Below are 23,082 nucleotides of genomic sequence, written 5' to 3'. Positions count from 1 at the left end.
GGCCTAACAGGAGGCTTTAAAATTTTCTTTCTAGTGTCCTTCGTTTGGGAGAAAAATGCAAAGGTACAAGACAGCTTATCCTTGCCAATATCTCTCTTTTGCAAAGAGCTGCGCATTGGAAAATTCAGGGCTATGCCGTGTAGATGATGGCCTAACAGGAGGCTTTAAAAAAAAAATTCTAGTGTCCTTCGTTTGGGAGAAAAATGCAAAGGTACAAGACAGCTTTTCCTTGCCAATATCTCTCTTTTGCAAAGAGCTGCGCATTGGAAAATTCAGGGCTATGCCGTGTAGATGATGGCCTAACAGGAGGCTTTAAAATTTTCTTTCTAGTGTCCTTCGTTTGGGAGAAAAATGCAAAGGTACAAGACAGCTTTTCCTTGCCAATATCTCTCTTTTGCAAAGAGCTGCGCATTGGAAAATTCAGGGCTATGCCGTGTAGATGATGGCCTAACAGGAGGCTTTAAAATTTTCTTTCTAGTGTCCTTCGTTTGGGAGAAAAACGCAAAGGTACAAGACAGCTTTTCCTTGCCAATATCTCTCTTTTGCAAAGAGCTGCGCATTGGAAAATTCAGGGCTATGCCGTGTAGATGATGGCCTAACAGGAGGCTTTACAATTTTATTTCTAGTGTCCTTCGTTTGGGAGAAAAATGCAAAGGTACAAGACAGCTTTTCCTTGCCAATATCTCTCTTTTGCAAAGAGCTGCGCATTGGAAAATTCAGGGCTATGCCGTGTAGATGATGGCCTAACAGGAGGCTTTAAAATTTTCTTTCTAGTGTCCTTCGTTTGGGAGAAAAATGCAAAGGTACAAGACAGCTTATCCTTGCCAATATCTCTCTTTTGCAAAGAGCTGCGCATTGGAAAATTCAGGGCTATGCCGTGTAGATGATGGCCTAACAGGAGGCTTTAAAAAAATTTTTCTAGTGTCCTTCGTTTTGGGAGAAAAATGCAAAGGTACAAGACAGCTTTTCCTTGCCAATATCTCTCTTTTGCAAAGAGCTGCGCATTGGAAAATTCAGGGCTATGCCGTGTAGATGATGGCCTAACAGGAGGCTTTAAAAAAAAAATTCTAGTGTCCTTCGTTTGGGAGAAAAATGCAAAGGTACAAGACAGCTTTTCCTTGCCAATATCTCTCTTTTGCAAAGAGCTGCGCATTGGAAAATTCAGGGCTATGCCGTGTAGATGATGGCCTAACAGGAGGCTTTAAAATTTTCTTTCTAGTGTCCTTCGTTTGGGAGAAAAATGCAAAGGTACAAGACAGCTTATCCTTGCCAATATCTCTCTTTTGCAAAGAGCTGCGCATTGGAAAATTCAGGGCTATGCCGTGTAGATGATGGCCTAACAGGAGGCTTTACAATTTTATTTCTAGTGTCCTTCGTTTGGGAGAAAAATGCAAAGGTACAACAGCTTTTCATTGCCAATATCTCTCTTTTGCAAAGAGCTACGCATTGGAAAATTCAGGGCTATACCATGTAGATGAAGCACTAACAGGAGGCTTTAAAATTTTCATTCTAGTGTCCTTCGTTTGGGAGAAAAATCCATTGGTACAAGACAGCTTTTCCTTGCCAATATCTCTCTTTTGCACAAAGCTGCGCATTGGAAAATTCAGGGCTATGCCGTGTAGATGATGGCCTAACAGGAGGCTTTAAAATTTTCTTTGTAGTGTCCTTCGTTTGGGAGAAAAATGCAAAGGTACAAGACAGCTTTTCCTTGTCAATATCTCTCTTTTGAAAGAGCTGCGCATTGGAAAATTCAGGGCTATGCCGAGTAGATGATGGCCTAACAGGAGGTTTTAAAATTTTCTTTCTAGTGTCCTTCGTTTGGGAGAAAAATGCAAAGGTACAAGACAGCTTTTCCTTGCCAATATCTCTCTTTTGCAAAGAGCTGCGCATTGGAAAATTCAGGGCTATGCCGTGTAGATGAAGCACTAACAGGAGGCTTTAAAATTTTCATTCTAGTGTCCTTCATTTGGGAGAAAAATCCATTGGTACAAGACAGCTTTTCCTTGCCAATATCTCTCTTTTGCACAAAGCTGCGCGTTGGAAAATTCAGGGCTATGCCGTGTAGATGATGGCCTAACAGGAGGCTTTAAAATTTTCTTTGTAGTGTCCTTCGTTTGGGAGAAAAATGCAAAGGTACAAGACAGCTTTTCCTTGCCAATATCTCTCTTTTGCAAAGAGCTGCGCATTGGAAAATTCAGGGCTATGCCGTGTAGATGATGGCCTAACTGGAGGCTTTAAAATTTTCTTTCTAGTGTCCTTCGTTTGGGAGAAAAATGCAAAGGTACAAGACAGCTTTTCCTTGCCAATATCTCTCTTTTGCAAAGAGCTACGCATTGGAAAATTCAGGGCTATACCGTGTAGATGAAGCACTAACAGTAGGCTTTAAAATTTTCATTCTAGTGTCCTTCGTTTGGGAGAAAAATCCAATGGTACAAGACAGCTTTTCCTTGCCAATATCTCTCTTTTGCAAAGAGCTGCGCATTGGAAAATTCAGGGCTATGCCGTGTAGATGATGGCCTAACAGGAGGCTTTAAAATTTTCTTTCTAGTGTCCTTCGTTTGGGAGAAAAATGCAAAGGTACAAGACAGCTTATCCTTGCCAATATCTCTCTTTTGCAAAGAGCTGCGCATTGGAAAATTCAGGGCTATGCCGTGTAGATGATGGCCTAACAGGAGGCTTTAAAATTTTCTTTCTAGTGTCCTTCGTTTGGGAGAAAAATGCAAAGGTACAAAACAGCTTTTCCTTGCCAATATCTCTCTTTTGCAAAGAGCTACGCATTGGAAAATTCAGGGCTATACCGTGTAGATGAAGCACTAACAGGAGGCTTTAAAATTTTCATTCTAGTGTCCTTCATTTGGGAGAAAAATCCATTGGTACAAGACAGCTTTTCCTTGCCAATAATCTCTCTTTTGCACAAAGCTGCGCATTGGAAAATTCAGGGCTATGCCGTGTAGATGATGGCCTAACAGGAGGCTTTAAAATTTTCTTTGTAGTGTCCTTCGTTTGGGAGAAAAATGCAAAGGTACAAGACAGCTTTTCCTTGCCAATATCTCTCTTTTGAAAGAGCTGCGCATTGGAAAATTCAGGGCTATGCCGAGTAGATGATGGCCTAACAGGAGGTTTTAAAATTTTCTTTCTAGTGTCCTTCGTTTGGGAGAAAAATGCAAAGGTACAAGACAGCTTTTCCTTGCCAATATCTCTCTTTTGAAAGAGCTGCGCATTGGAAAATTCAGGGCTATGCCGTGTAGATGATGGCCTAACAGGAGGTTTTAAAATTTTCTTTCTAGTGTCCATCGTTTGGGAGAAAAATGCAAAGGTACAAGACAGCTTTTCCTTGCCAATATCTCTCTTTTGCAAAGAGCTGCGCATTGGAAAATTCAGGGCTATGCCGTGTAGATGATGGCCTAACAGGAGGCTTTAAAATTTTCTTTCTAGTGTCCTTCGTTTGGGAGAAAAACGCAAAGGTACAAGACAGCTTTTCCTTGCCAATATCTCTCTTTTGCAAAGAGCTGCGCATTGGAAAATTCAGGGCTATGCCGTGTAGATGATGGCCTAACTGGAGGCTTTAAAATTTTATTTCTAGTGTCCTTCGTTTGGGAGAAAAATGCAAAGGTACAAGACAGCTTTTCCTTGCCAATATCTCTCTTTTGCAAAGAGCTGCGCATTGGAAAATTCAGGGCTATACCATGTAGATGAAGCACTAACAGGAGGCTTTAAAATTTTCATTCTAGTGTCCTTTGTTTGGGAGAAAAATCCAATGGTACAAGACAGTTTTTCCTTGCCAATATCTCTCTTTTACAAAGAGCTGCGCATTGGAAAATTCAGGGCTATGCCGTGTAGATGATGGCCTAACAGGAGGCTTTAAAATTTTCTTTCTAGTGTCCTTCGTTTGGGAGAAAAATGCAAAGGTACAAGACAGCTTTTCCTTGCCAATATCTCTCTTTTGCAAAGAGCTGCGCATTGGAAAATTCAGGGCTATGCCGTGTAGATGATGGCCTAACGGGAGGCTTTAAAATTTTATTTCTAGTGTCCTTCATTTGGGAGAAAAATAGATTGGTACAAGACAGCTTTTCCTTGCCAATATCTCTCTTTTGCACAAAGCTGCGCATTGGAAAATTCAGGGCTATGCCGTGTAGATGATGGCCTAACAGGAGGCTTTAAAATTTTCTTTGAAGTGTCCTTCGTTTGGGAGAAAAATGCAAAGGTACAAGACAGCTTTTCCTTGCCAATATCTCTCTTTTGCAAAGAGCTGCGCACTGGAAATTTCAGGGCTATGCCGTGTAGATGATGGCCTAACAGGAGGCTTTAAAATTTTCTTTCTAGTGTCCTTCGTTTGGGAGAAAAATGCAAAGGTACAAGACAGCTTTTCCTTGCCAATATCTCTCTTTTGCAAAGAGCTACGCATTGGAAAATTCAGGGCTATGCCGTGTAGATGAAGCACTAACAGGAGGCTTTAAAATTTTCTTTCTAGTGTCCTTCGTTTGGGAGAAAAATGCAAAGGTACAAGACAGCTTTTCCTTGCCAATATCTCTCTTTTACAAAGAGCTGCGCATTGGAAAATTCAGGGCTATGCCGTGTAGATGATGGCCTAACAGGAGGCTTTAAAATTTTCTTTCTAGTTTCCTTCGTTTGGGAGAAAAATGCAAAGGTACAAGACAGCTTTTCCTTGCCAATATCTCTCTTTTGCAAAGAGCTGCGCATTGGAAAATTCAGGGCTATGCCGTGTAGATGATGGCCTAACAGGAGGCTTTAAAATTTTATTACTAGTGTCCTTCGTTTGGGAGAAAAATGCAAAGGTACAAGACAGCTTTTCCTTGCCAATATCTCTCTTTTGCAAAGAGCTACGCATTGGAAAATTCAGGGCTATACCGTGTAGATGAAGCACTAACAGGAGGCTTTAAAATTTTCATTCTAGTGTCCTTCATTTGGGAGAAAAATCCATTGGTACAAGACAGCTTTTCCTTGCCAATATCTCTCTTTTGCACAAAGCTGCGCATTGGAAAATTCAGGGCTATGCCGTGTAGATGATGGCCTAACAGGAGGCTTTAAAATTTTCTTTGTAGTGTCCTTCGTTTGGGAGAAAAATGCAAAGGTACAAGACAGCTTTTCCTTGCCAATATCTCTCTTTTGCAAAGAGCTGCGCATTGGAAAATTCAGGGCTATGCCGTGTAGATGATGGCCTAACAGGAGGCTTTAAAAAAAAAATTCTAGTGTCCTTCGTTTGGGAGAAAAATGCAAAGGTACAAGACAGCTTTTCCTTGCCAATATCTCTCTTTTGCAAAGAGCTGCGCATTGGAAAATTCAGGGCTATGCCGTGTAGATGATGGCCTAACAGGAGGCTTTAAAATTTTCTTTCTAGTGTCCTTCGTTTGGGAGAAAAATGCAAAGGTACAAGACAGCTTATCCTTGCCAATATCTCTCTTTTGCAAAGAGCTGCGCATTGGAAAATTCAGGGCTATGCCGTGTAGATGATGGCCTAACAGGAGGCTTTACAATTTTATTTCTAGTGTCCTTCGTTTGGGAGAAAAATGCAAAGGTACAACAGCTTTTCATTGCCAATATCTCTCTTTTGCAAAGAGCTACGCATTGGAAAATTCAGGGCTATACCATGTAGATGAAGCACTAACAGGAGGCTTTAAAATTTTCATTCTAGTGTCCTTCGTTTGGGAGAAAAATCCATTGGTACAAGACAGCTTTTCCTTGCCAATATCTCTCTTTTGCACAAAGCTGCGCATTGGAAAATTCAGGGCTATGCCGTGTAGATGATGGCCTAACAGGAGGCTTTAAAATTTTCTTTGTAGTGTCCTTCGTTTGGGAGAAAAATGCAAAGGTACAAGACAGCTTTTCCTTGTCAATATCTCTCTTTTGAAAGAGCTGCGCATTGGAAAATTCAGGGCTATGCCGAGTAGATGATGGCCTAACAGGAGGTTTTAAAATTTTCTTTCTAGTGTCCTTCGTTTGGGAGAAAAATGCAAAGGTACAAGACAGCTTTTCCTTGCCAATATCTCTCTTTTGCAAAGAGCTGCGCATTGGAAAATTCAGGGCTATGCCGTGTAGATGAAGCACTAACAGGAGGCTTTAAAATTTTCATTCTAGTGTCCTTCATTTGGGAGAAAAATCCATTGGTACAAGACAGCTTTTCCTTGCCAATATCTCTCTTTTGCACAAAGCTGCGCGTTGGAAAATTCAGGGCTATGCCGTGTAGATGATGGCCTAACAGGAGGCTTTAAAATTTTCTTTGTAGTGTCCTTCGTTTGGGAGAAAAATGCAAAGGTACAAGACAGCTTTTCCTTGCCAATATCTCTCTTTTGCAAAGAGCTGCGCATTGGAAAATTCAGGGCTATGCCGTGTAGATGATGGCCTAACTGGAGGCTTTAAAATTTTCTTTCTAGTGTCCTTCGTTTGGGAGAAAAATGCAAAGGTACAAGACAGCTTTTCCTTGCCAATATCTCTCTTTTGCAAAGAGCTACGCATTGGAAAATTCAGGGCTATACCGTGTAGATGAAGCACTAACAGTAGGCTTTAAAATTTTCATTCTAGTGTCCTTCGTTTGGGAGAAAAATCCAATGGTACAAGACAGCTTTTCCTTGCCAATATCTCTCTTTTGCAAAGAGCTGCGCATTGGAAAATTCAGGGCTATGCCGTGTAGATGATGGCCTAACAGGAGGCTTTAAAATTTTCTTTCTAGTGTCCTTCGTTTGGGAGAAAAATGCAAAGGTACAAGACAGCTTATCCTTGCCAATATCTCTCTTTTGCAAAGAGCTGCGCATTGGAAAATTCAGGGCTATGCCGTGTAGATGATGGCCTAACAGGAGGCTTTAAAATTTTCTTTCTAGTGTCCTTCGTTTGGGAGAAAAATGCAAAGGTACAAGACAGCTTTTCCTTGCCAATATCTCTCTTTTGCAAAGAGCTACGCATTGGAAAATTCAGGGCTATACCGTGTAGATGAAGCACTAACAGGAGGCTTTAAAATTTTCATTCTAGTGTCCTTCATTTGGGAGAAAAATCCATTGGTACAAGACAGCTTTTCCTTGCCAATAATCTCTCTTTTGCACAAAGCTGCGCATTGGAAAATTCAGGGCTATGCCGTGTAGATGATGGCCTAACAGGAGGCTTTAAAATTTTCTTTGTAGTGTCCTTCGTTTGGGAGAAAAATGCAAAGGTACAAGACAGCTTTTCCTTGCCAATATCTCTCTTTTGAAAGAGCTGCGCATTGGAAAATTCAGGGCTATGCCGAGTAGATGATGGCCTAACAGGAGGTTTTAAAATTTTCTTTCTAGTGTCCTTCGTTTGGGAGAAAAATGCAAAGGTACAAGACAGCTTTTCCTTGCCAATATCTCTCTTTTGCAAAGAGCTGCGCATTGGAAAATTCAGGGCTATGCCGTGTAGATGAAGCACTAACAGGAGGCTTTAAAATTTTCATTCTAGTGTCCTTCATTTGGGAGAAAAATCCATTGGTACAAGACAGCTTTTCCTTGCCAATATCTCTCTTTTGCACAAAGCTGCGCATTGGAAAATTCAGGGCTATGCCGTGTAGATGATGGCCTAACAGGAGGCTTTAAAATTTTCTTTGTAGTGTCCTTCGTTTGGGAGAAAAATGCAAAGGTACAAGACAGCTTTTCCTTGCCAATATCTCTCTTTTGCAAAGAGCTGCGCATTGGAAAATTCAGGGCTATGCCGTGTAGATGATGGCCTAACTGGAGGCTTTAAAATTTTCTTTCTAGTGTCCTTCGTTTGGGAGAAAAATGCAAAGGTACAAGACAGCTTTTCCTTGACAAATATCTCTCTTTTGCAAAGAGCTACGCATTGGAAAATTCAGGGCTATACCGTGTAGATGAAGCACTAACAGGAGGCTTTAAAATTTTCATTCTAGTGTCCTTCGTTTGGGAGAAAAATCCAATGGTACAAGACAGCTTTTCCTTGCCAATATCTCTCTTTTGCAAAGAGCTGCGCATTGGAAAATTCAGGGCTATGCCGTGTAGATGATGGCCTAACAGGAGGCTTTAAAATTTTCTTTCTAGTGTCCTTCGTTTGGGAGAAAAATGCAAAGGTACAAGACAGCTTTTCCTTGCCAATATCTCTCTTTTGAAAGAGCTGCGCATTGGAAAATTCAGGGCTATGCCGTGTAGATGATGGCCTAACAGGAGGTTTTAAAATTTTCTTTCTAGTGTCCATCGTTTGGGAGAAAAATGCAAAGGTACAAGACAGCTTTTCCTTGCCAATATCTCTCTTTTGCAAAGAGCTGCGCATTGGAAAATTCAGGGCTATGCCGTGTAGATGATGGCCTAACAGGAGGCTTTAAAATTTTCTTTCTAGTGTCCTTCGTTTGGGAGAAAAACGCAAAGGTACAAGACAGCTTTTCCTTGCCAATATCTCTCTTTTGCAAAGAGCTGCGCATTGGAAAATTCAGGGCTATGCCGTGTAGATGATGGCCTAACTGGAGGCTTTAAAATTTTATTTCTAGTGTCCTTCGTTTGGGAGAAAAATGCAAAGGTACAAGACAGCTTTTCCTTGCCAATATCTCTCTTTTGCAAAGAGCTGCGCATTGGAAAATTCAGGGCTATACCATGTAGATGAAGCACTAACAGGAGGCTTTAAAATTTTCATTCTAGTGTCCTTTGTTTGGGAGAAAAATCCAATGGTACAAGACAGTTTTTCCTTGCCAATATCTCTCTTTTACAAAGAGCTGCGCATTGGAAAATTCAGGGCTATGCCGTGTAGATGATGGCCTAACAGGAGGCTTTAAAATTTTCTTTCTAGTGTTCTTCGTTTGGGAGAAAAATGCAAAGGTACAAGACAGCTTTTCCTTGCCAATATCTCTCTTTTGCAAAGAGCTGCGCATTGGAAAATTCAGGGCTATGCCGTGTAGATGATGGCCTAACGGGAGGCTTTAAAATTTTATTTCTAGTGTCCTTCATTTGGGAGAAAAATAGATTGGTACAAGACAGCTTTTCCTTGCCAATATCTCTCTTTTGCACAAAGCTGCGCATTGGAAAATTCAGGGCTATGCCGTGTAGATGATGGCCTAACAGGAGGCTTTAAAATTTTCTTTGAAGTGTCCTTCGTTTGGGAGAAAAATGCAAAGGTACAAGACAGCTTTTCCTTGCCAATATCTCTCTTTTGCAAAGAGCTGCGCACTGGAAATTTCAGGGCTATGCCGTGTAGATGATGGCCTAACAGGAGGCTTTAAAATTTTCTTTCTAGTGTCCTTCGTTTGGGAGAAAAATGCAAAGGTACAAGACAGCTTTTCCTTGCCAATATCTCTCTTTTGCAAAGAGCTACGCATTGGAAAATTCAGGGCTATGCCGTGTAGATGAAGCACTAACAGGAGGCTTTAAAATTTTCTTTCTAGTGTCCTTCGTTTGGGAGAAAAATGCAAAGGTACAAGACAGCTTTTCCTTGCCAATATCTCTCTTTTACAAAGAGCTGCGCATTGGAAAATTCAGGGCTATGCCGTGTAGATGATGGCCTAACAGGAGGCTTTAAAATTTTCTTTCTAGTTTCCTTCGTTTGGGAGAAAAATGCAAAGGTACAAGACAGCTTTTCCTTGCCAATATCTCTCTTTTGCAAAGAGCTGCGCATTGGAAAATTCAGGGCTATGCCGTGTAGATGATGGCCTAACAGGAGGCTTTAAAATTTTATTACTAGTGTCCTTCGTTTGGGAGAAAAATGCAAAGGTACAAGACAGCTTTTCCTTGCCAATATCTCTCTTTTGCAAAGAGCTACGCATTGGAAAATTCAGGGCTATACCGTGTAGATGAAGCACTAACAGGAGGCTTTAAAATTTTCATTCTAGTGTCCTTCATTTGGGAGAAAAATCCATTGGTACAAGACAGCTTTTCCTTGCCAATATCTCTCTTTTGCACAAAGCTGCGCATTGGAAAATTCAGGGCTATGCCGTGTAGATGATGGCCTAACAGGAGGCTTTAAAATTTTCTTTGTAGTGTCCTTCGTTTGGGAGAAAAATGCAAAGGTACAAGACAGCTTTTCCTTGCCAATATCTCTCTTTTGCAAAGAGTTGCGCATTGGAAAATTCAGGGCTATGCCGTGTAGATGATGGACTAACTGGAGGCTTTAACATTTTCTTTCTAGTGTCCTTCGTTTGGGAGAAAAATGCAAAGGTACAAGACAGCTTTTCCTTGCCAATATCTCTCTTTTGCAAAGAACTGCGCATTGGAAAATTCAGGGCTATGCCGTGTAGATGATGGCCTAACAGGAGGCTTTAAAATTTTCTATCTAGTGTCCTTCGTTTGGGAGAAAAATGCAAAGGTACAAGACAGCTTTTCCTTGCCAATATCTCTCTTTTGCAAAGAGCTGCGCATTGGAAAATTCAGGGCTATGCCGTGTAGATGATGGCCTAACTGGAGGCTTTAAAATTTTCTTTCTAGTGTCCTTCGTTTGGGAGAAAAATGCAAAGGTACAAGACAGCTTTTCCTTGCCAATATCTCTCTTTTGCAAAGAGCTACGCATTGGAAGATTCAGGGCTATACCGTGTAGATGAAGCACTAACAGGAGGCTTTAAAATTTTCATTCTAGTGTCCTTCGTTTGGGAGAAAAATGCAAAGGTACAAGACAGCTTTTCCTTGCCAATATCTCTCTTTTGCAAAGAGCTGCGCATTGGAAAATTCAGGGCTATGCCGTGTAGATGATGGCCTAACAGGAGGCTTTAAAATTTTCTTTCTAGTGTCCTTCGTTTGGGAGAAAAATGCAAAGGTACAAGACAGCTTTTCCTTGCCAATATCTCTCTTTTGCACAAAGCTGCGCATTGGAAAATTCAGGGCTATGCCGTGTAGATGATGGCCTAACAGGAGGCTTTAAAATTTTCTTTCTAGTGTCCTTAGTTTGGGAGAAAAATGCAAAGGTACAAGACAGCTTTTCCTTGCCAATATCTCTCTTTTGCAAAGAGCTGCGCATTGGAAAATTCAGGGCTCTGCCGTGTAGATGATGGCCTAACAGGAGGCTTTAAAATTTTCTTTCTAGTGTCCTTCGTTTGGGAGAAAAATCCATTGGTACAAGACAGCTTTTCCTTGCCAATATCTCTCTTTTGCACAAAGCTGCGCATTGGAAAATTCAGGGCTATGCCGTGTAGATGATGGCCTAACAGGAGGCTTTAAAATTTTCTTTGTAGTGTCCTTCGTTTGGGAGAAAAATGCAAAGGTACAAGACAGCTTTTCCTTGCCAATATCTCTCTTTTGCAAAGAGTTGCGCATTGGAAAATTCAGGGCTATGCCGTGTAGATGATGGACTAACTGGAGGCTTTAAAATTTTCTTTATAGTGTCCTTCGTTTGGGAGAAAAATGCAAAGGTACAAGACAGCTTTTCCTTGCCAATATCTCTCTTTTGCAAAGAACTGCGCATTGGAAAATTCAGGGCTATGCCGTGTAGATGATGGCCTAACAGGAGGCTTTAAAATTTTCTATCTAGTGTCCTTCGTTTGGGAGAAAAATGCAAAGGTACAAGACAGCTTTTCCTTGCCAATATCTCTCTTTTGCAAAGAGCTGCGCATTGGAAAATTCAGGGCTATGCCGTGTAGATGATGGCCTAACTGGAGGCTTTAAAATTTTCTTTCTAGTGTCCTTCGTTTGGGAGAAAAATGCAAAGGTACAAGACAGCTTTTCCTTGCCAATATCTCTCTTTTGCAAAGAGCTACGCATTGGAAGATTCAGGGCTATACCGTGTAGATGAAGCACTAACAGGAGGCTTTAAAATTTTCATTCTAGTGTCCTTCGTTTGGGAGAAAAATGCAAAGGTATAAGACAGCTTTTCCTTGCCAATATCTCTCTTTTGCAAAGAGCTGCGCATTGGAAAATTCAGGGCTATGCCGTGTAGATGATGGCCTAACAGGAGGCTTTAAAATGTTCTTTCTAGTGTCCTTCGTTTGGGAGAAAAATGCAAAGGTACAAGACAGCTTTTCCTTGCCAATATCTCTCTTTTGCAAAGAGCTGCGCATTGGAAAATTCAGGGCTATGCCGTGTAGATGATGGCCTAACAGGAGGCTTTAAAATTTTCTTTCTAGTGTCCTTCGTTTGGGAGAAAAATCCAATGGTACAAGACAGCTTTTCCTTGCCAATATCTCTCTTTTGCACAAAGCTGCGCATTGGAAAATTCAGGGCTATGCCGTGTAGATGATGGCCTAACAGGAGGCTTTAAAATTTTCTTTCTAGTGTCCTTAGTTTGGGAGAAAAATGCAAAGGTACAAGACAGCTTTTCCTTGCCAATATCTCTCTTTTGCAAAGAGCTGCGCATTGGAAAATTCAGGGCTCTGCCGTGTAGATGATGGCCTAACAGGAGGCTTTAAAATTTTCTTTCTAGTGTCCTTCGTTTGGGAGAAAAATGCAAAGGTACAAGACAGCTTTTCCTTGCCAATATCTCTCTTTTGCAAAGAGCTGCGCATTGGAAAATTCAGGGCTATGCCGTGTAGATGATGGCCTAACAGGAGGCTTTAAAAAAAATTTTCTAGTGTCCTTCGTTTGGGAGAAAAATGCAAAGGTACAAGACAGCTTTTCCTTGCCAATATCTCTCTTTTGCAAAGAGCTGCGCATTGGAAAATTCAGGGCTATGCCGTGTAGATGATGTCCTAACAGGAGGCTTTAAAATTTTCTTTCTAGTGTCCTTCGTTTGGGAGAAAAATGCAAAGGTACATGACAGCTTTTCCTTGCCAATATCTCTCTTTTGCAAAGAGCTGCGCATTGGAAAATTCAGGGCTATGCCGTGTAGATGATGGCCTAACAGGAGGCTTTAAAATTTTCTTTCTAGTGTCCTTCGTTTGGGAGAAAAATGCAAAGGTACAAGACAGTTTTTCCTTGCCAATATCTCTCTTTTGCAAAGAGCTGCGCATTGGAAAATTCAGGGCTATGCCGTGTAGATGATGGCCTAACAGGAGGCTTTAAAAAATTTTTCTAGTGTCCTTCGTTTGGGAGAAAAATGCAAAGGTACAAGACAGTTTTTCCTTGCCAATATCTCTCTTTTGCAAAGAGCTGCGCATTGGAAAATTCAGGGCTATGCCGTGTAGATGATGGCCTAACAGGAGGCTTTAAAAAAAAATTTCTAGTGTCCTTCGTTTGGGAGAAAAATGCAAAGGTACAAGACAGCTTTTCCTTGCCAATATCTCTCTTTTGCAAAGAGCTGCGCATTGGAAAATTCAGGGCTATGCCGTGTAGATGATGGCCTAACTGGAGGCTTTAAAATTTTCTTTCTAGTGTCCTTCGTTTGGGAGAAAAATGCAAAGGTACAAGACAGCTTTTCCTTGCCAATATCTCTCTTTTGCAAAGAGCTACGCATTGGAAAATTCAGGGCTATACCGTGTAGATGAAGCACTAACAGGAGGCTTTAAAATTTTCATTCTAGTGTCCTTCGTTTGGGAGAAAAATGCAAAGGTACAAGACAGCTTTTCCTTGCCAATATCTCTCTTTTGCAAAGAGCTGCGCATTGAAAAATTCAGGGCTATGCCGTGTAGATGATGGCCTAACAGGAGGCTTTAAAAAAAATGTTCTAGTGTCCTTCGTTTGGGAGAAAAATGCAAAGGTACAAGACAGCTTTTCCTTGCCAATATCTCTCTTTTGCAAAGAGCTGCGCATTGGAAAATTCAGGGCTATGCCGTGTAGATGATGGCCTAACAGGGCTGGGGAGGGCCGCTGCTCAGGCACTTCTCTGTCAAGTAAAGAAGATTCAACTGAGGCAGCACAAGGGAACTCTCATCTGGGGACAACAACTGCAGGGAGAACACATATTTTCAGATGAACATGGGAGGGCAGAAGGCTGCCTAATACTGAAGCACCCCCAAACAACAAACCAAATGCAACAACTAGTGCAAGCATTCCTGGGGGAAGGCTGCAGCAGATGGATTTGCATATGGTGATGTCATCCAAGCAGTGGGTCAAAGTTGGCTTCAACCCTCGTCTGCATATGAAAAGAGAAAAGGGGCGTGCAGGGCATGGCGGCCTTTTGCGGCGATTGGATGACCCCTAGTTCGCATTAAACACATCCACCCTCCTTCGGTGTGGGGCTCATGTTGGCTATGCCCCAGCCCCTGAAGCATTCAAGCTGATTTCTTGCAGCAGCTAGGCACTGTAACAGCTCCAGAGCTGCTCTGTAAGGCAAGTAAAAGGGCGTGGGCCCTGCAGCACTACCTGTAGTTCGCATTGTGCGTTGGAAGGCACAAATTAAGCAGACGGGAGAAGTCAGGATAGTGCGCAAGGGCATAGAAGGGAGCGGCTCAAGAAAAAAGAAGTGGAAATAGACAGCAAACTAGGCTGGAGAGAGACCTGAGACAAAGAGATCTGAATTATACGAGAGCCGACCAGGGGAAACACAAATTATGCAGTCAAGTTTCCCACATTTGGGGAAATCGCAGGAGCAGCACACCCAGAGTGCAATGGGTGAGACTTGCCCTGGGAGAAGCACCTTCATGATCATAGTATCTCACCTGGCAGGTAAGTAGGATTTGGGATAGTTCTGGGGAGGGTCGCTGCTCGGGCTGTCAAGTGAAGTAGATCCAACTGAGGCAGCACAAGGAAACTCTCGATAGAAGAACAAGGCTAGAGGAAGATCTGAGACAAATAAATCTGACTTTTACCAGAGCTGACCAGAGGAAAGAACAAACACAGTCCCCCACTACCACAAATAATGCAGTCGAGTTTCCCACATTTGGGGAAATCATAGGGGTCAGCATACCCAGAATGCAATGAATGAACCTCACCCTGGGAGAACAATCTTCATGACCATGGTATCTCCTATGCAAAATAAGTATGACTTAGGATAGGGCTGGGGAGGGCCGCTGCTAAGGCACATCTCTGTCAAGTAAAGGAGATTCAACTGAGGCAGCACAAGGGAACTCTCATCTGGGGACAACAACTGCAGGGAGAACACATATTTTCAGATGAACATGGGAGGGCAGAAGGCTGCCTAATACTGAAGCACCCCCAAACAACAAACCAAATGCAACAACTAGTGCAAGCATTCCTGGGGGAAGGCCTGCAGCAGATGGATTTGCATATGGTGATGTCATCCAAGCAGTGGGTCAAAGTTGGCTTCAACCCTCGTCTGCATATGAAAAGAGAAAAGGGGCGTGCAGGGCATGGCGGCCTTTTGCGGCGCTTGGATGACCCCTAGTTCGCATTAAACACCTCCACCCTACTTCGGTGTGGGGCTATGCCCCAGCCCCTGAAGCATTCAAGCTGATTTCTTGCAGCAGCTGGGCACTGTAACAGCTCCAGAGCTGCTCTGTAAGGCAAGTAAAAGGGTGTGGGCCCTGCAGCACTACCTGTAGTTTGCATTGTGCGTTGGAAGGCACAAAGTAAGCAGACGGGAGAAGTCAGGATAGTGCGCAAGGGCATAGAAGGGAGCAACTCAAGAAAAGAGAAGTGGAAACAGACAGCAAACTAGGCTGGAGAGAGACCTGAGACAAAGAGATCTGAATTATACGAGAGCCGACCAGGGGAAACACAAATTATGCAGTCAAGTGTCCAACATTTGGGGAAACCGCAGGAGCAGCACACCCAGAGTGCAATGGGTGAGCCTTGCCCTTGGAGAAGCATCTTCATGATCATAGTATCTCACCTGGCAGGTAAGTAGGAGTTGGGCTAGAGCTGGGGAGGGTCGCTGCTCGGGCACCCCCCTGTCAAGTGAAGGAGATCCAACTGAGGCAGCACATGGAAACTCTCGAAAGAAGAACAAGGCTAGAGGAAGATCTGAGACAAAGAAATCTGACTTTTACCAGAGCTGACCAGAGGAAAGCACAAACACAGTCCCCCACTACCACAAATAATGCAGTCGAGTTTCCCACATTTGGGGAAATCACAGGGGTCAGCATACCCAGAATGCAATGAATGAACCTCACCCTGGGAGAACAATCTTCATGACCATGGTATCTCCTATGCAAAATAAGTATGATTTGGGATAGGGCTGGGGAGGGCCGCTGCTCAGGCACATCTCTGTCAAGAATTTATAAAGTCTATACATATATATAACCAAATGTCAATATATATATATAGAACCCAGTGCTCCTATCAAAACTTATCTATTTCACCAATTTGTTGCTTATTTAATCTTTATACATCTATTAATTTTCACCATATATTATAAAATGCTGCTCCCATAGGTAGTACTGTTCTACCAATAATAAACCAAATTTTAAAGATAATCACACTTGTTATCAAGGGAGCGCAAAAAATAAAATATACAAGCTCCTTATTTTTAAAAAATATATATAGACAGAAGAAACCCACATTCAATAAAATACAATGGAGTCAACATATATAGGCACCACTATCCATATCTAAATGTAATCAGGATCTATTTCATATTGCCCTTGATGACAACGGAATGTTTATTAAAGGGTCCAAAAAATCCTACTGGATACAGCTGTTGTAATTTAATCGTTTGTAACCCTACCTTGAACGAGAGCTGTCTATGTATTCTATTAAGGGATGGTTACCTAATAGCTGTGCCTCCACTCAAGCTATGTGTAGTATTTAACTACCGTTAAGGCTTGCTTGAGTAAGCCTGATCTCTATCCTTAGGGGATGATTCCCTTATATCATAGATATATTATCTAATATACCTGTCTCTTTCTTCCAGGATCTTCAGATCAACTTCCAGACGGACCAGACACACATGGAAAGTATAACACTTTAATGACCAGTACCAAATGGATTAAGTATACATTAACATTTCATCAATTACACATTCCCCTTTAAGTCATTAATCCATGCTAACCCCCTGTCAATTAGGCCTATACACAGTACCTGCATGCAATACAACAAATCCTTTTTCTTTTCAAGACACCCTTAGGTGTTAGAGTGACCCGGGTACTCTTAATATGATAGTGCACTATAAGGGCCCATAAACTTCCTAAAAATAACAGCAGTTAATACAGAATGTCTGACACTATGTTTTAGTATCAACTATCAGTTCTCCCTTCAGTTAAAGAGAAAGATGTTTGGCTCAGTCTACTTATGGTAGCGATTACTTTCTCCTATAAGGTTACTTATAGTTCCTCCTTGGCAGATAACAGAAAGTATCTATTTAGCTCATAGATAGTAACATCAACAGTTGATTACCAAGGAATCTGTATCCTTTCCTCAGTAAAAATGTTACTGTAGTTGTCCAGTATTAAACTAAACTCCTAAGAAGCTGGTATGATAAACCTTTGTTATGCTGCGTCCTTGTGTCCATTTGAAGTAGCTGATGCTTTCTATATTTCAGAGCATATATAGCTTTTCGATTCCTGTATGCCTCAAATTATTGTTGTCTCTTAGGATGAGTCTATATTAAATATATCTGCAAGAGATGGTTTCTCTTATCATAGTCACAGCGAGCTCAAATCCTTTAACTTTATAACTAATAGTCTCTTACGTGTCAGTCCTTCTTACGGGTTCACGAATATACATATAACACAGTTGTATTAAAGTGCCACAAGCTAGTCCTTGAATCGGGATGATATTCTAATCCTTTGTGGCTAAGAGGCTTTAACATCCATCCAATGTCACTGTAGTATGGCTACCTTTAATGTCCTTGACTCTAATTCTGCTAATTCAGGGGCATAAATACACACATTAGGTGGCAGCTTTAGGGTGTTACTTTCTATTTAGCGCTGCGGAACAATGTCTCTGGCTCTCCTTTGACTGATGTGATGCTGATATATGGGGGAGTTTTAAAACTATTTATGAAGCGTTAAACAGTTCAAGTTTCACTCCACTCCTCCTGTTACATATATATACCCAGTGCTTTCTACCTTCTCCTTAGCACTATGATTAAGCCATACATGGAACTGTAATTATAGGTCACTCTGACTACTGTGACCCATTACTATCCTCCTGCTTAATAGCCATTATTGCGGCCTAGCCCTGGAGTACTTAGTCCCAATATGAAATTGACTATGTACAATAGTCACCTATGGCTTGCTGTGCTTAGTGTAGGGGTAATATAAATGGCTGGATTATGCACTCACACTTCTACCATCTAGTGATGCTGCTGCAGGATGCTCCCCCGACTCCTCCCTTACACTTACAGCCACACAGAATGGAGCCTCTGCTGCTGGTCCTGGCTTCTTTGTTGTGGCTGTCAGAGTCTGTGCCGGTAATAGGTAGGAAGGAACCCTCTCTGTGTCCCTGTCACAGATGTGCCCTTCCAATACTGCTGGGTGAGTTGACTAGCGCTGATCTTGGGTTCTATGAACAGTTCTGAGTCTCAATGCTGCCGTCACCACCTTTACAGTAAGGAAGCCCTGTTCTGGCTTCACACACTAAGCCCCCTCCGGCCGCCACAATGTATACCGCTCAGCTCTAATGCGGGCGACGGCCGGAGCAGCAAAAAACTATGTCCTCTCACCAAGGGATATGCAGTCTCTATCTCAGCTACACTCACAGCACCTCTCCACTCCTCTCTAGTAGTCACATGACCCACTCTGAGGTGATGCCCCGCCCACTGGCAATCACCTCACTAGGTGATTGACAGTTAGGAGCACAAGGACATTAACCCTTTAGATACACTGTGAAACCATAAAATAAGCCTTCATTGTATTCACCACTACATTTACATCAATGTACATACAATTACATATATGTGAACTGTATTATTTACCTCACAACATGCATACAGTATTACAACATCCATTAACTTGTATATGAATAATATATATGCTTATACTCCATTTTAGTCACCATATTATAACTACCTCAGTATAAGTGTTGTTTAAACCCTAAATCAGGGTTACATTTCTCCCCCTGGTGCATTGTCACTGTTTAACATCTTTAGGTGCCAATGCACCATCTACCTTACTCACTATGCTAAAATAGTATATATTCATTCACATCCATTAGCAAGCCACCTCATCTCAACCATTTTAACTGTTGGCCAAATAGGGAGGGATGGAACTACATAGCCTTCATGCCTCCCAGGGATAGTGTTCTCTGATCGTGCTGGTTTCCCTTGCTCTTCTACACCTGATTTATTGACTTCTTTTAGTACTGGACTTCGGATGGAAGATTTAAGAGATTGTGCTAGGGTAAAGTTATCATGTACCTCACTACGATTTTCACTGAGACTAGTTTCTTTCTCTGACGAAGCTTCTAAAGTTATCAAGTCTTTAGCATCTGAATTTTCCGTTTCTTGATCCTGGGACTGATTTACTCTACCATTGAATCTCGAGAGAGGTCGGTAATGTAAGGTTGTAGAAGGATGACATGGAGCTGGATCTCTCCCTTGCCTTTGTTCTGAATATGCACTTCCTTCATCAACCACTTTTTCTCGTGGTTGATAACAATAACTGTATGATCCTCGTCGGTTTGGAGCAAATCGACTCCCTTTCACTGGTACTCCACCTATGCCAGTCACATTTGCTTCATGTACACCCTTTTCCCCTTCCAACACTTCAAATTCTACTTTCTCTCCATCTCCTACACTGTACAACAGTTTTAGGGGGTTATTCTTCGTTATGGATGTCCAATGTACAAATATGTCTTCTCCGGTGTCATGCCTTTTAATGAAGCCATAGCCTTTCTTCACATGGAACCATATTACTGTGCCAGTCATTTTAAGAGACATATACTGTGTCCCTTTACTATCAACTTTATTCATAGAAGATTGTCTCAGCAATATACCATCCACTACCTCAGTCTGTAATGCTATGTCCTTAGTATCCGGTCGCATAGAAAATTCATGGATACGGTCTTCAGGACAGTTGTTTAGGAAGTTGGCATCCTTGAGTATTTTATTCTCAGATTCTAGCTGAGACAGTCTTTCTTTCATTTCATTCAGACAAATATGATCCTCCTTTTCAGTTTCTTTACCCACTTCCAATAATTCAGACAACTCAGTTATTTTTGATTCCAGAGAATGAATATTGTCTTCCTGCTGCTGGTACATTATCAACTTTTGTTGCTCCTGATCCACTCTGGTTTGTCTTTCATCAGATGCCATGGTTTCCATCTCTCTCTGTATAAACCAAAGTTCTCTCTCAAGCTCTTTGTTCCTCTCATCAATTTTGGTGTTAAACATCTGTTCTTCTTTTAGCTTCCATTGGGTTTCATCTAGAACCTCCAACAACTGATGTTTAGACCTGTCCAGTGCTATATGTCTTATCACCTCTATCGGGGTCTGTAGATCCACTGGGCTATCTCTTCTTGTTGGTTCCTCAATGGAAGTTGGAAACCGGGAAAGCAGGTCCTTCTGTTGATCTTTTGGAAGAGCTAATACTAATTGTCCATGTTTCTTATAATCCTCAGCTATTTGCTTTAGCACAGTTTCTAATCTCTGTATACCTACATCTATCTTCACTTCCCCTGGAACTCTCTCTTTCAGTGGTAGAACATTCTTATCTCCTTTCATTCCATAATCCATGTTAGCGACCAAAGTATGAGCAAGGTTGTCACTAACACCTCCCTCACTATCCTTTAGGTGGGGATCAAGTTTGACTTTCTTGTCCTTTGATTTTTTCTTTCTCTTCTCCAACTCTACAGGGATATCTAATATTTTTTCATTTTTCACACCTAGGTTATTTACAAAAGTTCCCACAAACTTGCATGTCACCTCTTCCTTTAAGCCTGGTCCCTTACGGTACTCTTGTTTGTCCATACTTTTACATTCTCTAATGGCTTCAACTCTCCCAACTGATACAGCAATGGCTTTATGTCCAACCTTCTCCCTGTTCCTTTGCTTCTTTCCCATATTTGTATTTTATTTTTAGGGATGTGAGGACTTTATCAATAATAATTAATGGCAGCTGACACCTGTGGTGTAACAGGGCCTGAGTGTAACTTCTATCTCACGCGGTGCCTCCAAATGTAACCCTACCCTCATTACCTTGAACGAGAGCTGTCTATGTATTCTATTAAGGGATGGTTACCTAATAGCTGTGCCTCCACTCAAGCTATGTGTAGTATTTAACTACCGTTAAGGCTTGCTTGAGTAAGCCTGATCTCTATCCTTAGGGGATGATTCCCTTATATCATAGATATATTATCTAATATACCTGTCTCTTTCTTCCAGGATCTTCAGATCAACTTCCAGACGGACCAGACACACATGGAAAGTATAACACTTTAATGACCAGTACCAAATGGATTAAGTATACATTAACATTTCATCAATTACACATTCCCCTTTAAGTCATTAATCCATGCTAACAGCCTGTCAATTAGGCCTATACACAGTACCTGCATGCAATACAACAAATCCTTTTTCTTTTCAAGACACCCTTAGGTGTTAGAGTGACCCGGGTACTCTTAATATGATAGTGCACTATAAGGGCCCATAAACTTCCTAAAAATAACAGCAGTTAATACAGAATGTCTGACACTATGTTTTAGTATCAACTATCAGTTTTCCCTTCAGTTAAAGAGAAAGATGTTTGGCTCAGTCTATTTATGGTAGCGATTACTTTCTCCTATAAGGTTACTTATAGTTCCTCCTTGGCAGATAACAGAAAGTATCTATTTAGCTCATAGATAGTAACATCAACAGTTGATTACCAAGGAATCTGTATCCTTTCCTCAGTAAAAATGTTACTGTAGTTGTCCAGTATTAAACTAAACTCCTAAGAAGCTGGTATGATAAACCTTTGTTATGCTGCGTCCTTGTGTCCATTTGAAGTAGCTGATGCTTTCTATATTTCAGAGCATATATAGCTTTTCGATTCCTGTATGCCTCAAATTATTGTTGTCTCTTAGGATGAGTCTATATTAAATATATCTGCAAGAGATGGTTTCTCTTATCATAGTCACAGCGAGCTCAAATCCTTTAACTTTATAACTAATAGTCTCTTACGTGTCAGTCCTTCTTACGGGTTCACGAATATACATATAACACAGTTGTATTAAAGTGCCACAAGCTAGTCCTTGAATCGGGATGATATTCTAATCCTTTGTGGCTAAGAGGCTTTAACATCCATCCAATGTCACTGTAGTATGGCTACCTTTAATGTCCTTGACTCTAATTCTGCTAATTCAGGGGCATAAATACACACATTAGGTGGCAGCTTTAGGGTGTTACTTTCTATTTAGCGCTGCGGAACAATGTCTCTGGCTCTCCTTTGACTGATGTGATGCTGATATATGGGGGAGTTTTAAAACTATTTATGAAGCGTTAAACAGTTCAAGTTTCACTCCACTCCTCCTGTTACATATATATACCCAGTGCTTTCTACCTTCTCCTTAGCACTATGATTAAGCCATACATGGAACTGTAATTATAGGTCACTCTGACTACTGTGACCCATTACTATCCTCCTGCTTAATAGCCATTATTGCGGCCTAGCCCTGGAGTACTTAGTCCCAATATGAAATTGACTATGTACAATAGTCACCTATGGCTTGCTGTGCTTAGTGTAGGGGTAATATAAATGGCTGGATTATGCACTCACACTTCTACCATCTAGTGATGCTGCTGCAGGATGCTCCCCCGACTCCTCCCTTACACTTACAGCCACACAGAATGGAGCCTCTGCTGCTGGTCCTGGCTTCTTTGTTGTGGCTGTCAGAGTCTGTGCCGGTAATAGGTAGGAAGGAACCCTCTCTGTGTCCCTGTCACAGATGTGCCCTTCCAATACTGCTGGGTGAGTTGACTAGCGCTGATCTTGGGTTCTATGAACAGTTCTGAGTCTCAATGCTGCTGTCACCACCTTTACAGTAAGGAAGCCCTGTTCTGGCTTCACACACTAAGCCCCCTCCGGCCGCCGCAATGTATACCGCTCAGCTCTAATGCGGGCGACGGCCGGAGCAGCAAAAAACTATGTCCTCTCACCAAGGGATATGCAGTCTCTCTCTCAGCTACACTCACAGCACCTCTCCACTCCTCTCTAGTAGTCACATGACCCACTCTGAGGTGATGCCCCGCCCACTGGCAATCACCTCACTAGGTGATTGACAGTTAGGAGCACAAGGACATTAACCCTTTAGATACACTGTGAAACCATAAAATAAGCCTTCATTGTATTCACCACTACATTTACATCAATGTACATACAATTACATATATGTGAACTGTATTATTTACCTCACAACATGCATACAGTATTACAACATCCATTAACTTTTATATGAATAATATATATGCTTATACTCCATTTTAGTCACCATATTATAA

General features: G+C 41.6%; 4 non-coding genes across 4 annotated transcripts; all 4 read right to left on the bottom strand.

Moving 5' to 3' along the window:
• Positions 1 to 14,277: 14,277 nt before the first annotated feature.
• Positions 14,278 to 14,440, bottom strand: LOC134986688 (U1 spliceosomal RNA). Its single transcript, XR_010192516.1, has one exon. It is a non-coding gene; the product is annotated as a U1 spliceosomal RNA (small nuclear RNA).
• A 145-nt stretch (positions 14,441 to 14,585) lies between these two features.
• LOC134986732 (U1 spliceosomal RNA) lies at positions 14,586 to 14,749 on the bottom strand. The gene has a single exon (XR_010192559.1). It is a non-coding gene; the product is annotated as a U1 spliceosomal RNA (small nuclear RNA).
• A 661-nt stretch (positions 14,750 to 15,410) lies between these two features.
• On the bottom strand, positions 15,411 to 15,573 carry LOC134986718 (U1 spliceosomal RNA). Its single transcript, XR_010192544.1, has one exon. It is a non-coding gene; the product is annotated as a U1 spliceosomal RNA (small nuclear RNA).
• Positions 15,574 to 15,725: 152 nt separating this feature from the next.
• On the bottom strand, positions 15,726 to 15,889 carry LOC134986762 (U1 spliceosomal RNA). The gene has a single exon (XR_010192587.1). It is a non-coding gene; the product is annotated as a U1 spliceosomal RNA (small nuclear RNA).
• Positions 15,890 to 23,082: the final 7,193 nt, after the last annotated feature.

Source organism: Pseudophryne corroboree, assembly GCF_028390025.1.
Source record: "Pseudophryne corroboree isolate aPseCor3 chromosome 7 unlocalized genomic scaffold, aPseCor3.hap2 SUPER_7_unloc_5, whole genome shotgun sequence".
NCBI classification, from domain to species: Eukaryota; Metazoa; Chordata; class Amphibia; order Anura; family Myobatrachidae; genus Pseudophryne; species Pseudophryne corroboree.
The sequence above is the reverse complement of the archived record's forward strand: the minus strand, read 5'-3'. Positions and strand labels throughout refer to the sequence as shown.